The 7,720-nt window shown below is 47.4% G+C and overlaps 2 non-coding genes across 2 annotated transcripts; both read right to left on the bottom strand.

The window, feature by feature from the left end:
- Positions 1-4,580: 4,580 nt before the first annotated feature.
- TRNAS-AGA (transfer RNA serine (anticodon AGA)) lies at positions 4,581-4,662 on the bottom strand. The gene has a single exon. It is a non-coding gene; the product is annotated as a tRNA-Ser (tRNA).
- Positions 4,663-6,313: 1,651 nt separating this feature from the next.
- TRNAS-AGA (transfer RNA serine (anticodon AGA)) lies at positions 6,314-6,395 on the bottom strand. Its single transcript has one exon. It is a non-coding gene; the product is annotated as a tRNA-Ser (tRNA).
- Between the last annotated feature and the right edge of the window lie 1,325 nt (positions 6,396-7,720).

Raw genomic sequence — 7,720 nt, 5'->3', positions numbered from 1 at the left:
CACCTCTTTTTACTGTTATCTTTCGCGACTGCTACGCGTCACGCCTTCTGCTCCACCCACTGCTACGCCTACTGCAATGTAATGCTATGTGTTTGCGCTATGTATATAAGTTGATGTATTGTTATTAAAAGTTAGCGCGCTCATCCCAGACCTAGCCCCGGCAGCTGCCGGGCCCTGTCACTCTCACTCTGTTCCTATGCAGGTTGTCCTGATCCTGTCCTTATGCTGTAATAAACCTGCAGAAACTCCTACTACCTCGAATCTTGACTCTTATTTATTGAGCTATCTGTTATGCTATATGCTTAGTCAAAAATAGGGTATTATTTATTTATTTACCACAATTTGTAAAGCCCTCTGAACGCCTAGCGCTGCACGCATCTATTTATTTATTTAACTACAGCGCTGCTCTGCCGATCCATTAATTTACTCGCGCTGCACTGTTGAACAATTATTTATTAATTTTGTAGCGCGTCCTCGCCGAGTCTGTTACAGTGATTGCCGCTACACTGATATTGATTAGTGCGCTTTAGGCTCTATTATTACTCGCTTTGCATTTTCTGCCCCTGGCTGCGCTCGCCTTTGACCCTCCATTTTGTGTTTTTGTTGTTGTTTGGCCCCTGGTCAGCCCCTCCTCCCGCCACCGCCTCCCAGCTGCTGCCCCTCCCACCCACGATTAACTCCTGTACTCGCTCCTGAGCTCGCTGTGACCGCCTGGACCCTCCTTCAGTCCGGTTGCTCCTCCACGCTCCTGTCTGCTATCACGCTGGTATCGTTTTGATCTCCTACCCTGCATTTGTAAAGCCCTCTGAACGCCTAGCGCTGCACGCATCTATTTATTTATTTAACTACAGCGCTGCTCTGCCGATCCATTAATTTACTCGCGCTGCACTGTTGAACAATTATTTATTAATTTTGTAGCACGTCCTCGCCGAGTCTGTTACAGTGATTGCCGCTACACTGATATTGATTAGTGCGCTTTAGGCTCTATTATTACTCGCTTTGCATTTTCTGCCCCTGGCTGCGCTCGCCTTTGACCCTCCATTTTGTGTTTTTGTTGTTGTTTGGCCCCTGGTCAGCCCCTCCTCCCACCACCGCCTCCCAGCTGCTGCCCCTCCCACCCTCCGCCCCCCCACCATCCATTTATGGCCAAATGCTCCCACGCGCAGCGTCCACGCGATTCGGCCACGCCGAAGGTGCGCCAAAGGTAAGCCCGTCTACGCCCGTCCGCGCCTGGACCGCACCCAGCGCCAGACCCCCTGGCCCCCGTCCCGCCCAGCCCTCCCGCATTACCTACGCCGCCGCCACCCTCCTAGCCCTTAACCCTGGTCGAGCCCCCAACTGCGTCCAAGCAGCTCCTGGACACACCCATGGACCTTTCTCCTGCTACTCCTGCAAATTCAGCGGCACCGACTACATCTCCGCTACGACCACACCACAGATTCCCGACCCCAACCACCTACAATGCATCCTTCTCAACACCCGCTCGGTCCACAGACACGCCATTGACCTATGGAATCTACTAGACAACATCTCTCCAGACATCGCCTTCCTAACGGAAACATGGATGAACGCTTCCTCCGCCCCAGACATCACCATTGCCATCCCTGAAGACTATAAGATCACTCGCAAAGACCGTCCCGGCCACACAGGAGGAGGAATCGCTATCGTCCATAAGAAATCAATCCGCATCTCAACCTGCTCTGACACCAACCTCGCCAACTCCGAACACCTTCACTTCCAGATCCACATCGACCCCAAAACCACACTCAGAGGCACCCTCCTCTACAGACCACCAGGACCCCGCGCAAAATTCAGTGAGGACATCACGGACTTCATCACTCCACACGCGCTCCCCTCCAAAGACTACATCCTTCTGGGAGACCTCAATTTTCACCTTGAAAAGATCAACGACCGCAACACCACCACCCTCTTGGACAACCTCGCCAACCTCGGACTTAAACAACTGGTCACTTCCCCCACCCACATCGCAGGTCACACACTCGACCCCATCTTCACCTCCAGCAATCATGTCTCCTTCAGCCACACTACGGATCTCCTCTGGACTGACCACAGCTGCGTTCACTTCACCTACAACAAGCCGAAACCCATCAACCACCCCCAACCAACTCTGCAAAGAAACTGGAACAAGATTATCACCGACCAGATCTCCTCATCGCTCCTTCTAAACACCCCAGCCCACTCTTCTAACCCAGACCAAGCCGCCGCCAACTTCACCCTATGGTTATCCAACACCGCCGACACCTTAGCACCACTGAAAAAACGTCAAAGCAAACCTGGCAACAAGAAGACCTCATGGTTCAACGATGATCTTAAGAAATCCAAGAAACTCTGCCGCTCCCTTGAAAAGGCCTGGAAAAAAGACCCAACCACTAGCACCAAGGACGCCTTCAAAAACGCCACCCGCACTCACCACCAACTAATCCGAAAGGCCAAGAAAACAGCATTCAAGGATCGACTTGACAACAACGTCCACAACAGCAAGGAACTTTTCAACATCGTCAAGGAATTTTCCAATCCCTCGGCCAACTCCAACGACATCACACCCTCTCAAGCCCTCTGCGACTCCCTAGCCTCATTCTTCCACAACAAGATTGCAGACATCCACAACAGCTTCGACAACCAACCCGGAGACCTACCCACCCAACCATATGCTGAACATTCTCCCCCCGTGAACACCCTTAACGACTGGAACCCAATCTCCACTGAGGACACCATCCGCCTGATGAACTCCATCCACTCAGGATCACCCACAGACCCATGTCCTCACCACATCTTCAACAAAGCAGACTCCGTCATAGCACCGCACCTCCGAGACGTCAACAACTGTTCCTTCAACTCCGCCACCTTCCCGGAAAACTGGAAACACGCTGAACTCACCGCCCTTCTGAAAAAACCCACAGCGGACCCCACCGAACTCAAAAATTACCGCCCCATTTCGCTCCTTCCATTCCCGGCCAAAGTAATTGAGAAAGCTGTCAACAACCAGCTCGCCGCTTTTCTCGAAGCCAACAAATCCCTCGACTCCTCACAATCTGGCTTCCGAGCAAAACACAGCACTGAGACCGCCCTCATCGCAGCAACAGACGACATTCGAACTCTACTGGACAATGGAGACACAGTCGCCCTCATCCTCCTCGACCTCTCTGCAGCATTCGACACAGTCTGCCACAGCACCCTTTTACAACGCCTCAGAAACATCGGAATACAAGGAAAAGCACTCGAATGGATCACATCGTTCCTCACCGGAAGAACCCAGAGAGTCCGCCTTCCACCATTCAAGTCCGAGGCCTCTGAAGTCATCTGTGGCGTACCACAAGGATCCTCACTCAGCCCCACCCTCTTCAACGTATACATGAGCCCCCTCGCGGCCATCGCCCGCCAACACAACCTCAACATCATCTCTTACGCGGATGACACTCAACTGATCCTTTCTCTCACCAATGACCCCAGCACCGCCAAAACTAACCTACACGCAGGAATGAACGAAGTTGCCGAATGGATGAAACACAGCCGTCTGAAACTGAACTCAGATAAAACAGAAGTCCTCATCTTAGGCACATCCCCCTCTGCATGGGACGACTCTTGGTGGCCGGAAGCCCTTGGAAAAGCACCCATCCCGACAGACCACGCACGGAACCTAGGCGTCATCCTGGACTCTTCACTCTCAATGAACAGACAAGTCAACGCCGTCTCTTCATCCTGCTTCAACATTCTTCGCATGCTCAAAAAAACATTTCGCTGGATCCCCACCGAAACCAGGAAAACAGTCACCCATGCTCTGGTCACGAGCCGACTGGACTACGGAAACACCCTCTACGCAGGTATTACCGCTAAACTCCAGAAGAAACTCCAACGAATCCAAAACGCCTCAGCCAGGATCATATTAGACATCCCGCGCAACGAACACATCTCTGGTCACCTGAAAGACCTCCACTGGCTACCCGTCAATAAGAGAATCACTTTCCGACTGCTAACCCACTCTCACAAATCACTCTACGACATCGGACCAGAATGCCTCAACTCACGACTGTCCTTCTACACCCCCTCCCGCCAACTACGTTCTTCCAGCCAAGCCCTCGCCACTGTACCCCGCATCAACAAGACCACCATGGGAGGCAGATCCTTCTCATACCTGGCTGCTAAAACTTGGAACTCACTCCCCACTTACCTTCGCCTTACCCAGAACCACCTAGCATTCAGAAAGCAACTTAAAACGTGGATATTTGACAAGTAATCCTCCTCCCCTTCCTAAGCGCCTTGAGACCCTCTGGGTATGTAGTGCGCTATATAAATTACTTGACTTGACTTGACTTGATTGGTAAAGTAAGTTTCAAGTGCATGAATGGTATGACTGAGAGAGCCAGGGTATAATAATTTGAAGTGTTTGCACCAGCGCTAATGTAGGACGAGAGTTATAGCAAAGATATGAAAGGGGTAGCGATAATAAATATGTGAAAGGGCAATAGTGACACCAAAATAAGCCACCTATTTATAAAACTGACATGGAAGAAATTCTAAAGGTTAACTTCTGAAATTGTAGCCGATGTTAAAAAGTTTCTCGTTGTTGGCAGGATTCGAACCTGCGCGGGGAGACCCCAATGGATTTCTAGTCCATCGCCTTAACCACTCGGCCACAACAACTGACTGTAAGTTTTGTGCAAATAATCTGCATGAAAGTTTTCAAGGTGTGCCACAGCAAATTCCTGATATCCTGCAATGCACTTTTTAAAAATAATGATTTTCAGCAGGCACATTCTCTCCTAAAAACAAAAATAAGGCTACATCTTATAATCATGTGTGTTTAAATAATTTGTCGTTAAATCGTTTAAATATTTTAAAGGATCTGTTTTTAATAGACATTTTACAAAAACAACTGGTACATTTGGTAATTCTGTAAAAGAAAAACCCAACTGCTGTGACATTGCCAACCACAATGCCGTGACTCGGATTCGAACCGAGGTTGCTGCAGCCGCAACGCAGAGTACTAACCACTATACGATCACGGGGAGCTACTTGGGCTCAATAACATACAGTGACATGGAGAATTTATAATTCGAAACACTCAGGGAACTCCAGTGATAGGCTGAATGTGTTCATTGCTTCCTCATTCCTTATACAAAGGCTTTGTCTCCTCAGTGGTTGATAGGCTGAAACCGTTTCCTGGTTGCCTGCTTGTGAACTGCCAGAAGTCAAAGATCACACATACACTTGTTGGCCTGTGATGGGACACCAATGCAGAGAAACACACCTGGTGCAGATCTTCTATTCTGTCTATTAGACCTGCATCTCCCCTGTACCTCCTCAAGCCATCTGTATGTGAAGCAAGAAAAAATTAAGGAGCGGTCCATCTATACTTTTATAGGGAGGATGCTGCCGTGAGCTCCTCCCAGCTAATCACACAAACAGCAGTAAAGCAAGATAACTATACAGTTAGGGGGGACTGCATGGTTAGGTTTTTGAGGAATTATTGAAACTGACCTCAGTGACCCATGATCAGAGCTGTGGCTAATGACTGCGCGCCCAATTATGATGAAGCAAGCACCATGGCTCGTAGGGGCCCCACAACACGCTTTTCTTAGCTCATTGAATTAAAGTATAAACCTCTGCCATCTATGAGTGGTAAAGGCTTGTTAATTTGGTTGCTTTTCCAATTCACGTCTGACAACAAGATGAAGGAACATTGGGGCATCAGAAGCTTTGGAAAGTAGCCACCAACCTCAGAGAAAGAGAGAAAGAGGGAAAAGGCAGTATGAGGTGTGGAGAAAACAGCAGCAGGTACAAGGAGCTCAAATGAGATTAATGGCGCCTAAATAGAGCACATAAAGGAACAGTTACAAATCTAAGAAAAGGGAAAGAAAGACTAGGAAAAAAACACGGAAAGAGCCTGTAGATAAAATTCTCTTCCTGGGACAGCAGGCTAAGAGAAATTACACAGGGAGCAGTTAAGCTTGTAACACGGGGAGAATAGAAAAGAAAATGCAGTTTTATGAAGTGTGTTTGCCTAATCCAGCAAGCACTTTTATTTTATTTTTCTATTTGCTTCTTTTATTGGTAAAGTAAGTTTCAAGTGCATGAATGGTATGACTGAGAGAGCCAGGGTATAATAATTTGAAGTGTTTGCACCAGCGCTAATGTAGGACGAGAGTTATAGCAAAGATATGAAAGGGGTAGCGATAATAAATATGTGAAAGGGCAATAGTGACACCAAAATAAGCCACCTATTTATAAAACTGACATGGAAGAAATTCTAAAGGTTAACTTCTGAAATTGTAGCCGATGTTAAAAAGTTTCTCGTTGTTGGCAGGATTCGAACCTGCGCGGGGAGACCCAAATGGATTTCTAGTCCATCGCCTTAACCACTCTGCCACACCAACTGACTGTGAGTTTTGTGCAAATAATCTGCATGAAAGTTTTCAAGGTGTGCCACAGCAAATTCCTGATATCCTGCAATGCACTTTTTAAAAATAGTTTTTTTCAGCAGGCACATTCTCTCCTAAAAACAAAAATAAGGCTACATCTTATAATCATGTGTGTTTAAATAATTTGTCGTTAAATCGTTTAAATATTTTAAAGGATCTGTTTTTAATAGACATTTTACAAAAACAACTGGTACATTTGGTAATTCTGTAAAAGAAAAACCCAACAGCTGTGACATTGCCAACCACAATGCCGTGACTCGGTTTCGAACCGAGGTTGCTGCAGCCACAACGCAGAGTACTAACCACTATACGATCACGGCGAGCTACTTGGGCTCAATAACATACAGTGACATGGAGAATTTATAATTAGAAACACTCAGGGAACTCCAGTGATAGGCTGAATGTGTTCATTGCTTCCTCATTCCTTATACAAAGGCTTTGTCTCCTCAGTGGTTGATAGGCTGAAACCGTTTCCTGGTTGCCTGCTTGTGAACTGCCAGAAGTCAAAGATCACACATACACTTGTTGGCCTGTGATGGGACACCAATGCAGAGAAACACACCTGGCGCAGATCTTCTATTCTGTCTATTAGACCTGCATCTCCCCTGTACCTCCTCAAGCCATCTGTATGTGAAGCAAGAAAAAATTAAGGAGCGGTCCATCTATACTTTTATAGGGAGGATGCTGCCGTGAGCTCCTCCCAGCTAATCACACAAACAGCAGTAAAGCAAGATAACTATACAGTTAGGGGGGACTGCATGGTTAGGTTTTTGAGGAATTATTGAAACTGACCTCAGTGACCCATGATCAGAGCTGTGGCTAATGACTGCGCGCCCAATTATGATGAAGCAAGCACCATGGCTCGTAGGGGCCCCACAACACGCTTTTCTTACCTCATTGAATTAAAGTATAAACCTCTGCCATGTATGAGTGGTAAAGGCTTGTTAATTTGGTTGCTTTTCCAATTCACGTCTGACAACAAGATGAAGGAACATTGGGGCATCAGAAGCTTTGGAAAGTAGCCACCAAACCTCGGAGAAAGAGAGAAAGAGGGAAAAGGCAGTATGAGGTGTGGAGAAAACAGCAGCAGGTACAAGGAGCTCAAATGAGATTAATGGCGCCTAAATAGAGCACATAAAGGAACAGTTACAAATCTAAGAAAAGGGAAAGAAAGACTAGGAAAAAAACACGGAAAGAGCCTGTAGATAAAATTCTCTTCCTGGGACAGCAGGCTAAGAGAAATTACACAGGGAGCAGTTAAGCTTGTAACACGGGGAGAA

Source organism: Lissotriton helveticus, chromosome 12 (assembly GCF_964261635.1).
Source record: "Lissotriton helveticus chromosome 12, aLisHel1.1, whole genome shotgun sequence".
Lineage (NCBI taxonomy): Eukaryota > Metazoa > Chordata > Amphibia > Caudata > Salamandridae > Lissotriton > Lissotriton helveticus.
Note: the sequence above shows the minus strand (reverse complement) of the source record. Positions and strands in the feature narration are given on the sequence as shown.